This window comes from Xylocopa sonorina, chromosome 1 (assembly GCF_050948175.1).
Source record: "Xylocopa sonorina isolate GNS202 chromosome 1, iyXylSono1_principal, whole genome shotgun sequence".
NCBI lineage: Eukaryota > Metazoa > Arthropoda > Insecta > Hymenoptera > Apidae > Xylocopa > Xylocopa sonorina.
The window spans coordinates 19,085,998-19,106,642 of NC_135193.1; the positions used below are offsets into that span (position 1 = coordinate 19,085,998).

At 54.7% G+C, this 20,645-nt stretch overlaps 1 protein-coding gene across 1 annotated transcript in view; it reads right to left on the reverse strand.

Annotated features, from left to right (window-relative positions):
* LOC143427279 (uncharacterized) overlaps positions 1 to 20,645 on the reverse strand; it is a 154,515-nt gene that overhangs the window by 97,418 nt on the left and 36,452 nt on the right. The gene's annotated exons all lie outside the window — the stretch shown is intronic.

Here is a 20,645-nt window from a genome sequence, read left to right on the forward strand (position 1 = left end):
AAACAGGAGGTAGATATCGAACGTGCGTTGATTAAATTGTGATGCCACCATATCTCGCGGCACCGCTGAGTCAAGGGGCTCGGCGAGCGGCCAAGTTTGTGATTTTATAAATACTTAAGGACATTTACGACTGGCGTTGAGAGCGGCGATACGTGCGAGAAAGTGTGCGTGCGTGTGTGCGCGTGTCTGTCTGTCTGTCTGTGTGTGCGTTTGAGCGTACGCGTGTTCGCGTGTATGAAACGGAGAGAATGAGGGAAAAAGTGATAGAGAGAGAGAGAGAGTCTGAACGAGAGAAAGCAGAAGCGGAATAGCGAATAGAATTTTTCAAGGCGGAAGACGGGAAGGCTTACCTATCACAGCTGTCGTAAGGTCAGATCAGCATGTATACCTCTAGAACGTAAGAGCGTAGTTGATTAGCGCATAGGCTAGGCTAGGGTCCGCCCTTGTATAGGAATCATCTTTATTGATACGTAGAGCTGAGAAACCGGTGAGATCCTCCACGAAAGTGTACGAGTTCCGGATGAACCAGAATTACGCTATCGGCGAACGATCGAGAGAACGTGCGAGAGCAAGAGTGATAGTGATAGAGAGAGAGAGAGAGAGAGAGAGAGAGAAAGAGTGAGAGAGAGAGTGAGAGTGTGTGGCGACGCAAAAAAAGAAAGATGAAAAAGTAAGAAAAGTATCGAGAAGCAACGAGATACGGTGCAATAGCGGATCGAGCGCGCGCGACGCGGCGTCCTCGACTATTATCGTTTTTTCTTCGCTCGTAGCGTACGAGTAGACCATTGTAAATTTTTCTTTGTTCAAATAATATTTATTGCGCCGTGCGTGCCAACGCCCGACGTTTTAAGTGTAAAATATTCTCGATTACTATCGGATTATCGCGACTACCCGTGTATATTGATTACGATCACGATTATTCTCGATGATAATAAAAGAAAAAAAAGAAAAAAGAAAAATCGCGCGAGGAGCGACGCGGACGAGTTCACTTGCTGCTTCTGCGCGTCCCCGGGACGAACGTTCAGGGGGGCGGACGCGAGCGTCGCCTGGCGTCACGGTGCCCCCGCGTGGGCGCCGTCTCGCGGAAGCAGAGAGACCGGAAATGGCACGGGGAACGCGCGACGGGGTTGTTCTTGTTGCCGATTCGAGTGAGAAAGGGGGGGGGGGGGAGGGAGAGAAAATGAAATGATACGCCGAACCGGGTGATGATTGCGCGCGCGTTCGAGGACGGGCGAGCGCAGTTTTTTTGGAGCGGAACACACTTGTATACGTATTTCTTGTAAACTCTAATTCTTCCACATCGCGGACTTTAAAAGTATTTATCGATATAACGATAACATTAATATTATTATTGTAATTATATACGACTGCTGAGAGTGTAACGGAGATACGAGAAACGAGGTCTAAGTGGATGCGCGGCGACACGCGGCATGGTACGCCCGCTAGCGAGAAACGAAAACGCAAAATAGCCGACCGTGCAAAAAAGGCAAAAAAAAAAAAATAAATAAATAAATAAATAAAATAAAATAAAATAAAATAAATAAATAAAATAAATAAAATACGCTCGAAAAGTACCTACCTACTTACAAATGCGCAACCACAAAGATATGCATCATGTATACGCGACTCTTGAAACCATTTTACCAGATTTCTCATTATTTAATTATTTCGGTTGTATTTTAAAATGCAATTAAAGCTCAAATAAATATATATGTTATAAAGTAAAACAATCCGTGTTGGTTTCCTTTCCACCTGTTCCACCGTCGTATCGAGCTGATTTCAAACGATTCGTACTCGACGGGCCCGTAAACTTTGCTTGGACGTAGGGACCTGGCGTACACCGCCATTGGTAAATCCAGTAACCCCGAAAATCCCTGATAACTACGAATCGAGGGAGGCAAACTCCCAAACGATGCTGGGAACTGGTTACGTGTGATCTGAAGGTAGATCCGCGTTATCCATCTGACCAGCGGTCAGATAATTTGCCACCAGCCAGACGAATACCATTCAACCCACCCTCGATGCCTTGAAGACTCAACTGTAACTCGTACATCCTAACAATCCTGTCCACAACTTTGCGACTACTTTATTTACCCTCGAAAAAAAGCAATACTCAACAGCATCGTGCACAGAACTAAATAACCGAGTGGAACTCTCGAAGAACGCTGTTAATTTCGCTAAAAACGATCGAACGAAACGCGTCCAGCGATACCAATCGTTAATCGTCGTCCATGAATTGCGAAGGAACCCGATTCTCGTCCGCGGCGTCAGTTACAGCGGCGGAGCTGATTAGCCCACCGAAAGATGGCTATCGACAATTACAACAACTTTCGTCTGGCAACCTCTGGTGCCCCGTATCTCCAGGCGTATTACCGTAACCCTCTGCCTCGATGCCACGGATTATCCGGTTGCGCTGGTTACCCTACGAGACATCGAGACCCGTGCCCGGTTTAGGTTATGCGGTTACAAATCCTTGTACGTACGCGTGTACGTGCCGGTATCCGACGATGAAACAACCGAAACCCCCGCCCCCTGTGCCATATAATATCGTCGAAGAACAGGCGTAGCCGATGGATAAACTAGATAAACGTAGAGCCGCGTTACTAACATAGAAATCGCTTATCAGACCAGAGGACCTTTCGCGAGATACGATCGCGACCAAGGCCGTTCGGCGAACCCACCCCTCGGTTTGTCCCGCTCCGCGTACCAGTCGCGCGTTCCTCCGCAGCTGTACGATTCTGCGTTGCTCGTTTTCACGAGTTTCGGATACTCGCCGCGAAACTTATCGCACTGCTGGCCAATCTCGAGTGCTGGCCTCTCTCTTTCCTCTGAGCGCCCTCGTCGAGTCGTCGAATTCCGCGACGCAACCCCGCGCGACTGTGGAACGCAGCGAGGTGAACATAAAGAGGGAGGCAAAGAGAGACGGCGGGGGAGCTTTGGAAGCTCATCTACGTATTGCCCGATCGGCTGGTAATGAATTTGTCTAATGGGTCGTAAAAAATGCGATCTTACGGAGCGGAGTGGATAAGAATAAAACATCGGCGAGGCGACCGATTCTCGAGCGGTGCTTAAAGTAAGTAACCCTCCCTTTAAAGAAAACGAGCCCTTGTCCTCTACCTCCGGCTCCTCCTTCGTTTTCAGCCCCGTCCGTTTTCTCACCCCGACTCCTCGAGCGTTCCGCCATCGTTCTCAAAACGAAAGCGTTCGAAGGGATACAATAAATAGGGTTGCGCGCTCCTCCCAGCCGGTCTCTATCGCCACCAGCTACCCTCGCTTCCTCTCTATCCGTTCTCCTCGCCATCTTTCTCCGACTTCTCGCTGTCCCACGAACCACCCGCGTGGACGCCTTCGCCGGGAACGAGAGCAAAGACGTAATAGAAGCCCACCAAAAAGCGGTCGAGAGATCAAGCGGGACGATAACTCGAGATTTGTAGGGGTTCTGGTCAGCCGATAACCAACCAGCTAGCTGTTTTCGCGCGAGACTCCCTCCTACGTTCCTCTCCGCGCCTCGTTTATCGAGCCTCGATCGCGTTCGACGATGAGTTAGCCTCCAAAAGTTCCACGGGAGAATTCCACGTCGACGACAACGTAAACGGTGGTCTCGACGACGTTCGAGGTGCGACGACGATGCTCGAATCGAGGAATTCGATCGCGTAGCGTTCAGACTTGAACGAGAGACTGAACGTGGCTGGAGGAGGAGCTGGCGAGATGGTTTAATTCCTTCGAAACGCGAAATCAACCGGGCGGTGGATGATGAAGATGTCAGTTCGGGCGAGAGTGCGTGGGAGAGCCAGCTGGATACGCCGCGGCCGTCCGGTGGGTGTTCGCACTCTCACCCTCCCCTTTCACCGCGTCCCCCTCTCGCGCAACGACCCGTTCCTTCCTTTCTTCCTTTCCGCGTCTATCTCGCGCCAGCGTTCCACCTTTTCCACCTTTTTTTTCGTCGTCGCTCTTTTTCCCCTCTTTTTCTCTCTCCCTTTCCTCGCGTCCCTATCCGAACTCGCGTCTCTCGTTGCTCGTCCTCCGCTCGTCTCGTTCCAATTTAGTTCGGTAAGATACGCGCGATCTGTACATCTACTTTACGACGGTCGCGGTCGCATACTAAGAGACCGAGCGCGTAAAAAGCTGCCCCCCCCCCCCCTTTTGCTTAAAGGTAAGGGTAAAGGCGCGCCTCTGATCAGGTAAGCTACTATCCGAGTAAGACGCGGCCGCCTCGTTACATTTGTTCTTCACTTTACACAGGGGACGCGGCGTGCACCGTGAACAACAGGCTTAAGACCCGCGCTCGAATAATAAAAATTCCGCCGCGCGGCGCAACCGACGGCCGCTGCGAAATCTTGCGCGGGATATTTGCATTGCAAATTAGCGAATTTCGCGAACAGTGCCGTAGCCAACTACCGAAACGCGGGACCGGCCCCGTCGCGCGAACTTCCCTCGTCCGCCGCCGTAGAATCGCACGCGTGTCGCATCATCGACGTCACCGCGCGACACAGAAGAAACGATAGACGAGAGGCGAAAGAAGGGATACCCTCTGTCGAGGGTGCGAGAGGAAGAAGAGGAAGATCGTTCGAAGGATCGTCTCGCGACGCGAGGAAAGAACGCGAGAGCCGCGAGGAGAGGCATGCGAGCAGGTAAAGCGGAGGAGGCGCGTTGGTACTCGCGATACAGGTAGCGGGAACACGGACGCGAGGTATCGGTACCGGCAGGCTGGCGCGGGCGCTAGCGTGAGACGAATGTACTTAGGATCGGGGTACGCGGGGAGTCGCGGAGGTGGGGGCGAGAATCTGTCAGGCTGGCACACTTGGGCACAGATTTACAAGGCTGCCGCTGTTTTACGAGCCCGCAAAGTGCCGCTCGTTCGCTCGTTCTACACCTACACGCCCGTACACGGCCGCGCTCGTCAAGGGCAAGTACGATTCGAGACGAGGGAACGCGCGCGGCCACGCACGCGAGCCGATTCATTGCTCGAGAGCTGCTCGTTTCGCCGGGGACGTCGCGTATATCCTCCGCGTCGATCCACGCTCGATCTCGTCGATCGCGCGGCGTCCACGGCCGTTCGACTCGCGGAAGCGAGACACCCGCCCACGCAGCTCTCGCCAGCGCGCACTCGCGCGCACCGGAAGCCCTCTCGCTTCGCTGTTAATCTCCTGACGCACCGTAGAAACGAACCACCGCGGAGGGGTTGGCACTCGCGTGGTTACATCCGGCTCTGCGTGTTCTCCGTTATCGAGAAGACAGAGACGACCTCTGTTGGGTCGACGCAGGTGCTGGGTAGCCGTGTTTTATTGCGCCATAATCGAGCCGACCATAGACGCCGGAAGTGAGCGGAGATAGCCGCCCGCGTCTACGGGAAACAGTCGAGGGACACTTTGGACGTCGTGTCCGTCGAACTGGTGAATAACGCGGCAGGCTATCGCTCGCTCGATCTTTCTCTCGCGATTCGCTTCTCGCGAGATATTTGCACGACTTATCGCGCGATTATTTAATCGCGTTCGTAGGAACAGGTGGACCGGCGTGCGTCGTGGCCTCTTTTGCGTCAACGGTTATGCAAATTCGGCTCTCGAATCAAATCCAACGAGGCGGTGAATATTTATAAAAGCTTGAATTATGCGTCCAGATAATGTTAACGTTCGATTATGTACAATTTATCGAATCGCGTACCGGCGAGATTGATACAATTTAGAAACAACGCGGGTATTTCGAACGAAACCGGGATTTGCCAGGCGTTAATTAATTCACACCCTATCGTTCAGCCGGGGTAAACAGAGCAACATCTGTTTGCGTGCCACTAGGAAGTAGGTGCGCACATACGAGCGTAGGAAGGAGAGGGACAGAGGGTAGGTAGTGGGCAGAGGGTGCGCGCGAAGAGTAATAGCAGGGATGGAAGGAGAGAGAGAAAGAACGAGGCGAAAGTAAAAAGAGAAAAAATTAGACTACTATTTCGCAGTTTCTTATAAATATTCATTCCTTCTTCCCGATGAATCGGGAAGGAACTTGAGGCTAGCGCTCCAGGCGGTAAGTCGCGTTAAGAGCGCTAACGAGCGACCCCTCCAGCGAGAAGGGAGCCTCCCCTCGGTTTCCCGCCGTCCCGCTACCGCCGCCTCCTCCATCGAGCACCAACACACCGTAGGACCTCTGCTCTCTCTCTTCCTCTCCATCTCTCTGGCCGCTCGTCCTCTTTTTCCCGCCGCCGCGTTTCTTTCCACGGAGCAATTCTCCGCGAGGCAACCGCGCGGTGCGCTCAGTTGTGCGAATTTGTTTAATTAGAAGTTAGGCCGGCGATACATTAGCAATGTAAATACCCCTCTCGTCTTCTCCTCCTACTTTCCGCCGGCGCCCATCGTTGGTCGTCTCCCTGTATCCCTAACGCGATCTCTCTCTCTCTCTCTCTCTCTCTCTATTCTACCTCCTCCTCGTACCTGAAGCTACCGCGAAGCGTAACCTCAGCAACGTTCCGTTTCCTTCGATCTTGGTCGCGAGCAAACTGAGCTTCCACTGTATCTTTTTCAACATTTTTCTCTCTCTCTCTAGAGAGAAAGAGAAGCGTCGTGGCAAACGCGACGGACATCTGCGACGGAGCGGTTCAGCTCGCAGGCGTTAAAGATCATTAATATTTCGAACAGTTCGGGCGAGGCCGTTGGATTGGCGAACGGCCAAACTGGCGTACGGTCGCGGGGCGATCGTGTGTCTGCGGATTAGGAATTAGGAGGACCACAGAGGCGGGTGTGTATCGTTCGTGCGTCGACTGGCGAGTACGAGCGGTTAAGAAAACGCGTCGGTAAAGGGCCAAGGCCAAAGAGGGCGGCGGGTCGAGCGAGAGGGTGCGCGGGGGCGGGTGGAAACGAGACGCGGTATCATCGTCGACGCTACGTCGCGTCGGAGGGCCGCCCTTCATTGGTTTTCCCGAGATTAACACCCATAACTCATTCCGGACACGGAGCCGTGCGTCACTCCTAGCTACGCTATAATTGCCGACATAAATCAATCGGCCGATGAGATCATAAACCCGGGGCGATACACTGCGCCAACAGATCCATATAACGCGGCAAGTGCACGGCTGCATGTTAAATGTCAATTGACGTCGGCCTGACGTATCGGATTATCGCGTACAGGGCCGCGAGATGGCACGACACGCGTCGATTCGCGGAGTCCGAACGGCCAACCAGCATCTTCGATCGCGATCCCTGCCACGATCCTCATTTTCACTGTCTCATATTTTCATTTATCTATCCTATCCGTCTCGCATCCGTTCGTTCATCCGCCACCGTTCGGACATTCCGCGCGTCCGTTCGAGGATGGTAGCGCTCGCTCGCACACTGGTACCACCGCGGGACCAAGCCCGCGACCCTGAACTCTCTTCTCTTTAGTCCCAAGCCGGAGGGGTGTATACCGGTACGTAAGTACGCGGCGGCCACGGTGGACAAGGCGGTTCGCGAGCCTAAATATTGAGACGGTGTTTATTTAGCCGGGAGATATATGATATGACGCGGACAATATAATGCATTGTATTCAAATATGGGAGGCCGCGAGTCGTGACCGGCAGGCACGGTACCAGCGGCGCGCACCGTCGTGGAGAACCGAGACCAGTGTCGCTTCTACCACCGGTCACCGTCACCCCCGTCCCGCCCTTAGGGACCAGCAGCGTCCGCTACCGCGCCCGTATAAATAATACTCTACGCAGCCGCTCTTGGATTCTCAGGATTAGACGCGAGCGAGCGAGCGAGCGGTCTCAGCTGAGAGAGATTCGAGGAACACGACGAAACGGACGAACGAACGAACGCGAAAACCTGTCGAATCGTAAAACCGCTGGGCTTACGCGCGGGCATCTACGCGATATCTGCTGTACCGTATATATACGCGTGTATATGTACCAGGTAGCATACAGACGCTGGGACGACTGCGACGGTTCCGCGGAGGTAGTGGTAGGTAGCTATGTATGCCTCGTAGCCGAGCATGACAGGGAGTCCGGCGTTCCGCGTACGTTACCAGCTATCTACGGTCCATATCAAATGGGACCGTGTCCTTCTATCGTGCTCCGTTTACACTTCTTCTTCTTCTTCTTCTTCTTCTTCTTCTTCTTCTGCAGTCTCTCGTTTCTCTCGTTCGTTCCTTCCACCCCGCGGTTCTTTACGGGAGCGTGGCTCCTCGCCTGGTCGATTTGCAAATTGACGAATCACGATGGTCACCGTGGAACGACCTTCCACGAAATGCAAAAGATTGGCTCGCTGCGGAGCGTCCGAGGGTGTACGTACGTGTGTGCAGGTGGGTGGGTAGAGAGAAATCGGTGCGCAGAGTCGAAACAACGAGAGTCGAGTAAGAAGGAGCCAAGCTGTTCCCAGTCTCGGCTAACAAACTCGTTCCACCTCGGACGAAATAGCGGTGTTGGTGCGAGAGCGCGGATAAGAAAGGGGCGACGCGGCGGTAACTCCCGCCGGGGGCGGAGGATGAGCTCGCGGGGTGAACCGTGGCGGATGGAACCGTAGGAAGCGGCATAGGAAAGAGAGAATTCGGGGACGGGAAAGGGTAAAGTTTCGTCATTGCGAAATGACACGAGTGGTCTTTATAGCGGCAACGTCGGCGGTGAACGCGAGGGAGAGCCGTCCCTTTTCAACGGTCGCCTCTCTCTCTCTCTCTCTCTCCGTCGTTCACGGGGGTGTATTGACAAAAGTGTCGGTCGGCCTCTCCGCCTCTCGTAGTTTCGTCGCGCCATTCTCCGATATTACCGCCCCGTCGAGGGTTCTGGCACCCGGTAGGATGAGGGTGATTGCGACGAAATCATTGCGAGGAATAGAAGAGGTGCCGCAGTTGGGAACTCATAAGACGTAAAACCGTCTTACCGACGAAGCGAGGCGCGGCGCGGGCTAGCACGGGCAATGGGAACGGGAACGACGGAGACGGAGACGGCAACGGCTGCGGCTCCCGTCGTCGAACGAACCGTCAGAAACTCTAATCGAGGCGAGGAGCAAGGAACGAGCAAAAAGACCGAGAGACGTGGAAAAGTGTCGCGCGGCTCGCCTTCGAGTTCCGACGACGAGGACGATCGTCTCCGATACGTGACGCGCGCCAACGCCTCCCTCTCGCAGGATCGTAGTCGTCGCGGGGCTGGCGGTCGTTTCGAATTTCCCTGGTGCTCCTCCGCGCCGGCAGTTAACCGGGGACCGTGAAAGGAGTAGCCGTTCGGAAGCGAGCGTGTTGTTCCGTTCGAGGTACGACGATCCACGATCGACGACCCGTTGCCGCGTCCCCGCGCGTTCCATTTCGTTCTACGGCCGGTCGAGCCGGTGCTAGTCAACCCGACGATGATAAAGCAAATAGATAATGTCCGAACTTTAATTAAAACTGGACGGCTGAGTGACATATTTGATTACCCGAGAATTTAATTAATCGCTTCGCGAACTCGCAGCCAGCGGAACCCGAGGAAGGCGAGGCAGCGGGGGTGGACGCAGGAGGAGAGTTCGTACGCCGTGACGGGGCGGGTCGGTTGCGCGATGAACCGGCCACGCCGATAAGTCGCGAATTTGTATCGCGAAATTATCTCCATTTTTCGTCCCGGCTACCTACGACGGCCGACTTCCCTAACGAGAGACTAATTAGTCGCGCGAAATTGCTCGCATCTACAGCAGCGATAAGCGACCCGACGAACGTAGCCAAGCACGCCCGGACACGCATACGCGCCGCTGAAAACGTCCTTTTCCTTCCGCCACCATCTCGTACCTCGCATCTTTTCCCAGCCGTTCGCATACCTAGGCGCGCCTATACTCCCGGATACCTTCTCGAACGGCTCGCTTCGTCGGCTCGCTTTCCGCCGCTGGTCACCGTTTATCGCCGCTACCGCGACTCTCTACACCGCCCTTCCTCCTTTTTCTTTCCGTTTCCGTCTCCCCTCCCCCAACAGGACCCTCCTCCCCGCTCGTTAGAAACACCAGGAACAAGCGAAACGGGCACGCGTTCGCGCTCCCCGTCACCGCCGCGCGGTTAATTCCACGGCGAACGGCCGCGCCGCCCCGGTGTCCTGGCATCTTTTTCGCGTAATTATCCTACCAATTACGGTTCGAACGTTATAAGAGACTCTAATAATAGAGAACGGTGATCAGGGAACTCGCGTAGCTGGATCGTTAGCCATGGCTCGGTGAGCCGCGGTGATTTACGTTAATGCAAATGTCTATCTCGCGGGGGGACCGGTCGCCAGATTCCGAGAGACCCTCGTACGTTTCACTAGCCGTTTGTTGTTGCGCGCGCGAAAATCGCGCGGTAATCAGCGGCGCGATTGTTTTTTTTTGTTTTTTTTTTGCTCGTGCTCGATTTTTATCCCCACCGCGGTGGATCGTTTTCCAACGAGATCGCTGCGAATTAAGCGGCGCGAGGAAGCGGTGCAAGTTTGCAACGGCGAAAATTCGAAACGAGGGACTGTCGTAAATATCGCGCGGCGCGTCAGCGGACGTCTCGTAGGTAGCGACCGAGAGTTATAACGGCTGGCCTACCAGACGCTGCGCGAAACTCGCGTACACACACGGGGTGGCTACGAATTCGAGAGGAGAGAATGACGAAAGGGAGGAAACAAGACGGCTGACGGCGCGCACGGGGCGGCGGAGGGTAGCCGGCGGTCGGAGGACAAGCGGAAAGAAGCAAATGGAGAAAAACAGAGTGGGAGCGGTGGTACGACGAGCAAGAAACCCTTTGCTCTATCGGTCGACGCGACGCTGAAACCGGGCGTTGGAAGAAGAGAATGGGACGGACGGCGAAACGAAGAGGCGCAACGGCAGCTTCGGTATAGCATAACTTCAGGTATATCCAGTGCCAGTAAATTATACGCAAAGTGTACGCGAAGGCCCCCTTCGTCTCGCCGCGTCACCGCCAGCTAGCCCCCGTCCTCCCTCTTTCGCCTCGTTTCTCATCCTTTTCGTTTCCCTTCCCTTCTTCCACTTCTCTTCTTCCAATTCTCTCTCCTCGACGCCGCTTTCCCACCCTTAGCACCCCAGAGGCCGCGCCTGCCTCACGTACATCATTATGATTGATCGCTTCACCTTACTTTGTAATTAAAACTAGTTGCCATTGTGCCCAGCTCCGTGTGCCCGTTCCCTCCTTCTATTCTCTTCCTCTCTCTCTCTCTCCCTTCCTCCTCTCAAGCGTGTATATACGTATACACACGGATACACCGTACCCTCGACCGTTCCTCGCACTCGTCCGCGCCGCACCGCAGCGTGCAAACTGTACGCGAGACCCAGCGGGACGAAATTCTTAAAATTCATAATTCAGTGACTACGTAACCTGATTTCGTTCGTTTCACCATTCGACGAACAACGCGGACGCGTGATAACGCGACGGGGAAATTCGTAGAAATTAAATCGAATTTAATCCGAGTATCGAGCAGCTTTGGAATTGGAAATTTCAAAGATTCGAGAAGAACCCTTCGCGTGGGGACGGAAAAAGGGATCGCAAAAATGTCAGCGGATCGTTGCTACTGCCATTACTACCTCTCCGTCTCCAGAGGACGTTTGCATACGCAACGACCAGGCAAGAGCACCCCGACCATCGGTTATCGGGCAACTAACCATCTAGCCGTTCGTACGGCGACGCTGGCGAACCAGCGATGCCTCGCGATTCCAACGAAAGAACGTTCCGTTTCTGATTCCGTCTCTCCGTTACCGCGCGATCTTCCCATCGTCCACGGCGATACCAGGCGTTCACCAGGCAATGGCTGTCCCTACCGACGATTTCTTCCGCCCGTCCCTCGTCTACCACCTCCCAGTTCACCCCTTTTCGTCACTTTTCTCTTCCTCGCCTACCTCCATCCGGTTCCAACCCCACCGTGTATCTCTCCCCCCCTGGCCCCGCTTCCCGGCTCGTTCGAACCAAGTCACCACCGCCACAATCCGTTGAGCGCACCCCTGTCTCTTCCCGGAGCCATGCGTCATAGTTATCTATGCTTTTTGCAACGGAGACTGATTTAGAGCCGTCTAAGGACCCGGAGCCCTACGAAAATTAAATAATTGCTAATTTATGGCGCGCATCGAGCGGCTCGTTACCTCTCCCCCCTTCATCCGAACCTCTCGCCCCCGTCCAGGACTCGGCTTCTTTACGTCCTGGTACCGTGAACGTCCGTGGCGCACAGTTTCGCCTCTGTTGCCGCCTTTGCAAACGCTGACGAACAGTTTTTGCATACGTAATTGACAGATCGGACAGGGCAGCATCGAGGATGGCTGCTGGGATTAAGTAAAAATATTCCAAGGCTGGCGTGGCGCGAGTTCGGACGAGCGTCGACGTACCCCTAGCGATCCGCGTTCCTGGTATGCAAATTAATGGTGCCGCGGTTTAATTCGGCAATAAAGAGTGCTCGCCCTTGCTATCGTTCCCTTCTTGGCGCAGCGGGCCTGGGAAAGCTACGGATTTATTTGATGCGTGTCGACGATATTTATAGGTCCGGTTCGGATCTCTTTGGCCGCGCGCACGCGACTCCTCCGCGGCCTAGCTAGCTGTGTTTATCGCGTTCACCAGAGACGTCGTCCTCCACGACATCGTCCGTTGCGAGGAACGTTCCTTCGCCGACAGTTTGTTAATCGACGCTCGAAATGGGACTGAAGGAATCAGACGGAGAGAGAGAGAGAGAGAGAGGAGATAGAGAGAAGGGGGGTCGATGAAATTTATCGTTAAAAAGAAAAGGGGGCCACGAATATAAATCTCGGGTATTATAATGGGATCTGTCTATTATTAAAGAATGAGTGATTTAAAGGGGGGGTGGAGTCGAACCGTCGTGCTCCGCCGTTCGAGTGGGTGGGTTGCCAAAGGATCGTGAGTTTGATCGGCAATTCGGGAGGGACGTAACCGGATGCGTTCTTCCCCGACGATCCTCCTAGGGAGGCTGAGCAACGACGTTCGCGGAGCGAACAAAGGTCGAGGACCTGTTCGCGTCTCCGCTCGAGAACGTGGACGCGCGCGGTAATTCCCGATTATCTAGGGCACGCCACGGTATCGACGTCGATCGGGCAACGTCCTTTCTGGCAAACAGATCCCGTGCAGGAAACGAAAATGGAAGTTCGAAGCCGGACGGGGATAACGATTCACCGGGAATCCGACGGCTCTGGCCCCCCCTCGTTCCCGTCCATTCGGACCGTCCGACCATCCGTCCGCCGTCTAAGAGTCTGCCAGGATATTTACGACTGACCGACTCATTGCCGCGGTGAGTTGAGCGAGCGGTCGCCACAAATCACGCCCGGAGAAAGCCTGCCTTTCTCTGCTCTGGGAAACGTCTGGCATTTTTCTCCGACCCGGGGATAACTTTGACTTAACTGTCGACGGTGGCGGCGGCGCGGCGGACGGACGAAATGGATAGATAGTCGGATAGATAGATGGACAGGTGGACGGATGGACGAATAGATAAACAAGAACGTTTCTTCGTTGGTACGCGTAACGAAAAAAAAAAAAAGAAAAAAAAGAAAAGTATAGTGGTTCGAGGAGCGCGATGCGATCACACGGCGATCGTCGCGGCGCGAAAGGGTGGCGACGATGGCGATGGCGGTGGCGGTGGTGGCGGTAGTGGTGGTGGTGGTGGTGGTGGTGGTCGTCGGTAGTCCGGTTGGAAGACGATGCAACGAACGCGGAGGAGAGGACCGTCGTGGTCGGCGCGACGCGGCTGTATGCTCGATGCGCTCGGTGGATGTCCCTGTCGCATAAATCACTGCCGGTATCTTCTGGCACGGCGGCTCGCTCATCACGGCGGAGTTCTTGTCGCGCCTTAATAACGGCCGCGCGTCTCACCCGCGCCACCGCTTCGTGCCCCTCGAAGCCCGCTCTCCAGCCTTCGTATCGTCGTTACCTCTCGTCCTTCTCTGGAGCCCGTCCCGGTCTGGCCCGGACGGTCTCGCCGCGCCGTACACACCACCGCCGGGTTCCGTGCCCCGCTACAAATCCTGATTATATTCTGCCACTGACGTTATACCGCGTGAGGCGTGAGGGGACGATGCCACGTTCGAGTCTGGTTTTTGTATTTCTCCGCGCCGCTTCTTCCTTCCGTGCTGTCCTTCTTCGAGCCACCCGGCACCCCGACGCCACCCTTTGCTCTTCCGCGTTAAACTACCACCCCGGCATCCCACCCACCGCGAACCAGACACATCGCCACCGCCGCCACCACCACCACCACCACCACCAGCAGCAGCACCACCGCCATCGCGAGCTGTCCACCTTTCCGCTGTGTTTTCTCTGCCACCCTTTCCACGCCCTCTGCTCACCGCCGTTGCCGCTCTCTTTCCACCTTCTCGGTCTCCAGCGGCTACGTACGCCGCAGTCAGCAGCAACCCTCGCGAAACTGTACGAGCGCCGCCCGCGCGCTCATCTTTATCCGACCAACTGACAGCCTGGACCGCGTAAATCAATTTTCAATTACGCCGCGGGCAGGCAAGCAAGACGGGCCGTCGTAACGGACCGTCGACGTAGCTAAGGCAGAGAGAGAGTGTGGATCGATGGCTTCGTCAGAAGTCGCGGCTCGGTCGATCGGCTCGATTAAGGCTCGATCTCTTTCGTTGAGCGTGCGTGCGAGAGGCAGACGCGAGGGATGAAACGAGGCTCGCCAGGCAAACGTAACCGTTCTACAGGGGTGTGCGCGCCGTACGCATTATTATACCTCGCTACGGTCATATTTATAAATCACCGATACAGCGGGGCCAGCGTAGACGCGGAGGGATGAAATTCATAGCTCTACGTTCTTCTCTCTCTCTCTCTCTCGTCTTCTTCACCCTTGGTACCGCTCGTACCAAAGGCCCAAACCCCCCATACCTATATCCTCGCGTGCACGCTCTCCGAAGACTCATCTCGCACTCTTTCCTCCGCCTTCGACCCCGCGCCGACTGGTTCTCGCTTTACCAGCCACGCCGTCGCTCGTCCCTCCCGCTTAAATTCGTAGACACCGAGCGGGGCACAAACTGGCAGGGCTGTACGTATGAGCTTAGGTCGACAGTTTCCCTTCTCTCTTTGGCAATAAATCTGCGAGTCTTTTGAGCCAACGCGACGCGAGGCGACGCGCGGCGAGGGGCACGGTTTGGGGTCGCCGGGGTGTAGAGGCTCTCTCCGGTGCTGCTCTCCTAGGGTAGCGTACCAGAGGTCGCCTTCTCTTTCTCCGTCTTTCTCCCTTTCGACCTCTCGTTGGCTCACCCAGTCGTTTCAACCACCCCCGGTCCCAACCCCCTCGCGCTCCGTCCCGCGTCACGGGAATGTATATAATTAGCAGCATTGTGCTTCCTCGGACAGATTTACGGGTCGTATCGCTACCGCGGCTGCATGCATAAGCGCGTTAAATAAGTATTTATCCGTCCCGCGGGGGATGCGATGCCGAGGCGGCCGCCTGATGGATTTGCCGCTCGAACGACCGAAAACTACGTTAAACGGCTGCTCGCCAACCACCGCCAGGGTCCTGCTCCTTTTCGCGTCACGGTGAATCAATGTCGCCTCTGCCTCCCTCCACGTCGCGTCGCTGGTCCATCGACCTGTGTTTGCGACCGTTGCCGCCGCCGTTTACCCCTTTCAGCTTCGCGCGCGATACTCGAACGTCATGCGACGATCGTTTCGCCGATTCCACGATATATACCCTGCCAGCACGTTGGGACGCGATGGACGCGTCAACTCGATCGAGCAATGTTCGCGGGAAACTTTGAGACCGGCTACGCGACACGGATCCCCAGAGTGGAGTTCACGGTTCGACGAGAGCCTGGCTCGCCACCTCGCGTCCTCCATTTCAGCCGAAGGTCTCCAGTTCCACAGGTCCGTCTCATTTCCGGGATCCAATCTCCGCGTTGGAGGTCGACTGCCGGCGTTCGACTACTTAGACGGTGCTCTCCTCGGTCGCATTCCACGGCAGCGTGAAATTTCGTTTCGTCCCGCTTCGCTTCGTTACTGCCTCCTCACTCTGTTACTCTTTCGCATGGTGATCCCTCGACGCGTCGCTGCAACCCCCTGGCTCACGCCTGACAAACGCGACGGGACGAACACGAAGCGGGGGGTGGGTTTTAAGGTACAACGCGGCGAATCGGGTCGAATCTTGAGGCGAGGCGGTTTAGGACCGTTTTGAAACTTTGTCCATTTCCATTCGTGGTAGCTGGATGAGTAAACTCCGACCGATCGTCTTATCTCGGTCGACGAAGGTAACTATGGGGGTGAATTTTGCGCGGATTTCGACAACCGCCTTCGTGGAAGAAATGATCGCCACGAGCAAGAGAATCCTCGCGAGAGAGTCGCAAACTCAGTTTCTCTTCTTTCACTGTTCTCCCTTTTTTTTTTTTTTTTATTATTTTGTATTTTTTTATTCTTTGTTTTGTTTTTCATTCGCGACTTCGTCACGATACGCCAACGTCACCAGCGGCGGAGCGGTGGCGAGCGAACGGATTCAATGGACCGGCGTGGTCAGCCCCGTTAAAATCGATGAATTACGAGACAACGCATTAGTGCAGTCCGCACGATACTAATCAGCGAAATTTCCGTGCGATAAATAAACGAATGAAAGCGCGTAACCAGATACCGCGCCCGGTAATGTCGATGCGATGGAAACGGCGGCCCGTCGTAAATCGACAGATTTTTCGGTAAAAAGGGAAAAACGAATAAATGAACGGAGAACGAAAATCAAAAATCCTCGGGACGCGGAGCTGGGAACGACCGCGCGGCCGGAAATGTATACGAGCCGCGGCGGCTTATTGGTGGTTTCGAGGTGAATTCGCTCGTAAATATGTATACGTAATATTGATTCGACATAGACGCATAAAGATAGACTAAACGGGATTTAAGCGGGGAATTTGTAATTTGTGTATATATTATGTTTGCGCGCGTCGAGCAGCGGGATATCGTTCGGACGGAATCGTTTTTAAAAATCTCATAGATCCTCTCTGGAGCGCGCTCGCGGGGTGCGCGCGTTCGTTTTATAAAATCGGACGCAGAAGCGCGTGACGGGCCGGTTTTCGACAGCGGATGCTTCGAACGCGATCCCATCCGATATCCCGCTCGTATGTAAATAGAGACGCTCGCGGAGGTGTGCGCGTAAAACTACTCTCGAACGATCCTGCGACTTTTCGACGCCCGCGATCCTCCGCGCTCTCAAAGAGACGCACGCTCTCCGCGGACAAGAAGAGGAGACGATCGAAACGCGCGCACAGCGGAGAGAACCGTGGAGAGAGAGAATGGCAACGAGGTCGCATAGCTGGCACGCCGAATGTAACGAGCCGGTGCTCTTATCTCTTTGCTATTATCTCCGCTCGGCTCGTTTCCATCGGCCTGTTATGGCCGCGTTACCCTAGCTAGCCTATACAAAAGTATTATGCGATATTCGAGGTATCTAACCAGCTATCGCCGCGAGGGAGACAGCCAGAGAGTCACTCTCTCTCTCTCTCTCTTTCTCGTACTCTCTTCCTTGTACGGAGGAAGAAGAGAGGAGAGAGTAACAATGCGAGCCCGAATACGTCCTGTCATCTTGGCGTTCGCACTGCGCGAACAGCCTGCAGGCTTCCAACGTTCCTGTCCGCGCCATGTTCTTCTTCTTCGTCCTTTCCTTCGTCTTCCACGTCGATTCGCTGGTCCACGAATTCGTTAAATCGTAGAATCATTTCACTCGACCATTCTCACGTCCACGTGGCGGAGACGCAAAGTTCGAAGAAGGGGTTGAAAGGGGGTTGAAAATGTAAGATAAGTTGATAAAAATCGTGGCTGGTTGCAACGCGATGGGATTGAAAATTACGTTACCAGGATTATCTTGGCGATCGTTCGATTACCAACTCCCCTATCCATCGCGGACGTTTTGTACGGAGAACAAACGATCGTGACTCGTCGACTTTCGGCGGAAGCGATCCCGGCTACGGAACGGACGAGACAAGATGACACGAGACGAGACGAGACGAGACGGGAGAGAACGGCAAAAAGAATCAAAACGAGGCGAGGAGGGGGACGACGGGGCAAGCCTGTGGAGGGCAGTGGAAATAAAAGAGAACGGATACGCTCGTTTCGAATAGCCGGCTCGTGCTCGAACGCCGCGACAAACGGATCGATCGTCCGACGAAGATCGTGCACGGACGATCTCGAACGGCCCCTCGATGACAATGAGCCGTTCAACGGTCACGATTGTTACACTGGACTGCGGGCAAAACATTTTGTAATACCGTCTAATTTAATTTAACATAACGGAACCATTTCGATGATAAGTAGAACGGACGACGAACCTCCCTCGTTACGTTCCGCTCGAAACGAGTGTCGAACTGGTGAAACGCTTTATCTAGCCGTGCTGATCGGCTGTCTTGTAATTACGCGAACGCTCGCGACGAACGATAATTCGTATACGTCTAGTTATCGCGTCACGATGGATCGCGTAGTTTGCGCGTAGCCGCCTCGCGCGAGCACAAAGCCAAGCTGCTACACCATTTCGGTCCGTGGCGGCAAATTATTCGGAAACCGGGCGGCGGAAAACGCGAGAGACCGGATAAAGAGGCACGGTCGATCCGCGGTAACAAGATCAATCGCGCATACGTCGCGGATGGGTTCGATAAAAGAGGGGAAATATTAACGACTCGTAACGGGGTAGGTATACGGTAACAGTGGAAGAGTCGGAAAAACTCGTCCGCGCGGACAACGCACAGGATTATCGGTCCTTCTGTCGTGAGATCGGACCGAGTGAGGGATTGCTTCGACAGAGCGATTACGGTGGTCGACGCGTTTCAATGGAAAAAAGAGGGAAAAGAAAGGAGAAAAAAAATCAGCGATACCAAACAACGGGGTCGAGTCAACGTGGATAGAGGAAGAGAGAGAGAGAAAGAGAGAGAGAGAAGGAGAGAGGAAGGGAGAGAGAGAGAGAGAGGGGTCGCGTTTTTCCGGGGTGAACTAATAGACTCCCGCTCGCTCGTTCGCTCGCTCAACTCGGCGTACACCCTCTCTCCCTCACCCTACTTTCTAGTTCCTCTTTCGCCCTCCTTCTCCGCGCCGCCACCCCCATTCCACGCGCTTTCTCTCTCCCTCTCCCTATTTCTCTCACGGATTCCCTCGCTCGTTCGCGCGCTCAAATAAAAGTTTCCTGTGACCCACCGCCACGACACCTGTTGAACTACTGGCCAGAGCCGCCGGTTCATCGTTCAAAAATAGAAAAAAAAAAATACAGGGAAGAGAAAAAAAAAACAGCAACAAAATTGGCAATTAGCGTATGAAGCCTGCCCGTCAAGGTCGACGGGGGGTGGAAGATGAACGACGACGGGGCGAATCTAAACGGCTCCAATTAGCGAGCCTCGTCACCGTGCCCGATGCATCGAGTCGATGGCACGAGACACGGCGCGCAAGGGTTGACGCGGTCGATTAGATTCCCAAAGATACCACTCGGATTATCGGATCGACTCGAGACGCGGTGGAAAGGTAATACTTATCGATTCGACGCTCTCGAGCCTCGACGACCGCTCTCGCCGAGAGCCGCGACGCGAAATGGAAATGTACGAGTCGAGCATCCGAGTGAATAGAAAGAAAAAAGACCCGCTCCGCATTAGAGAGAGCGTTTAAACGCGCCGTGACCACGTCACGATTCGCGATCGCGACGCGCGAACGCGCCATCCGCGATTCCATCCGAGTGGATAATCCCCGTGTACAGAGAGGGTTATACCAGTCGCAGGATGCATCGAGCGATAAAACGAGGAAACGGTTGATCCGTGCGTTGCCAGTTTACAGAGGGAGCAGAGGGGAGGCGGAGCGTCGCTCTCTCGCATCCCCCGTCGTCTCGAGTACCCGCTCGAGTCGCCGGAGGATCGAAGGCGAGTCACGGGTCTGGCAAGGGTGGTATGTTTATTGCTCGAAGCTATCTCTCCCAGGGAGGGTGGTTGCCGCGTCACACGGGACCATTTTCATAATTCGGCCGTTCGTATTCTCCGCAACCGTGCGGCCCGAATCGAACAACAGCGCGCGGCGAACGCGAAGGCCGCGAGTTCTCCGCGCTGGCTCGCCTTCTCTCCACGCTCGTTTCCCCACGCTACCGATGCTATCCCGGCTTCTACCCGGCCATTTGCTTTCTTTCGCCCGCTTCCGACTCGTCCCTCCCTCCTGCGCCTCCCGTCTGCCCCTTTTTCCTTTCGTTTTCACGGTTTCCTCGCGTCCTGTACGCGCGCTACCTCCGCGTTCTCCAAATCTACCCGACCTCCGACCAGCAATCGTTACGCTCGACTTTTCGACGGAACGTCGAGGTGGCGAGCAGTTGTAGCTTCGAAAATCGTTGCGACGAGCACACCCCCCCTCAAACACGGTTCGTATTTTCGACGAATTAAACCTATTTGAGCGATGGAAATGTATTCGTTTAAATACCGTGGACTGTCCCCGCGCGCGCGCGCGCGGAGATTTGACGTTCGAGAGCGCGCATAAAATTTCCCCGATCGCCGAATGATTTATCAACCCTTCCCGCAGCGATTCTTCCGGAATTTATTGGGAACGTTCGTATGAAATTTCAATTATACCAGAAATATTTCACGCGGTAAATTCGAGCGAGCCGCGCCCGCGTAGCGGCTCGACGTAGCTTCTCCTTTTTTTCGTTTTTTATTCCCTCGTTTTCATCGACGCATCGGTTCGCGTCTCGATCGCCCTCGCGCGCCCTTTCGCGCGCGCACCTCGCACACTCGACCTCGTAGCCGACTCCGTTTACTCCCTTCCGCGCG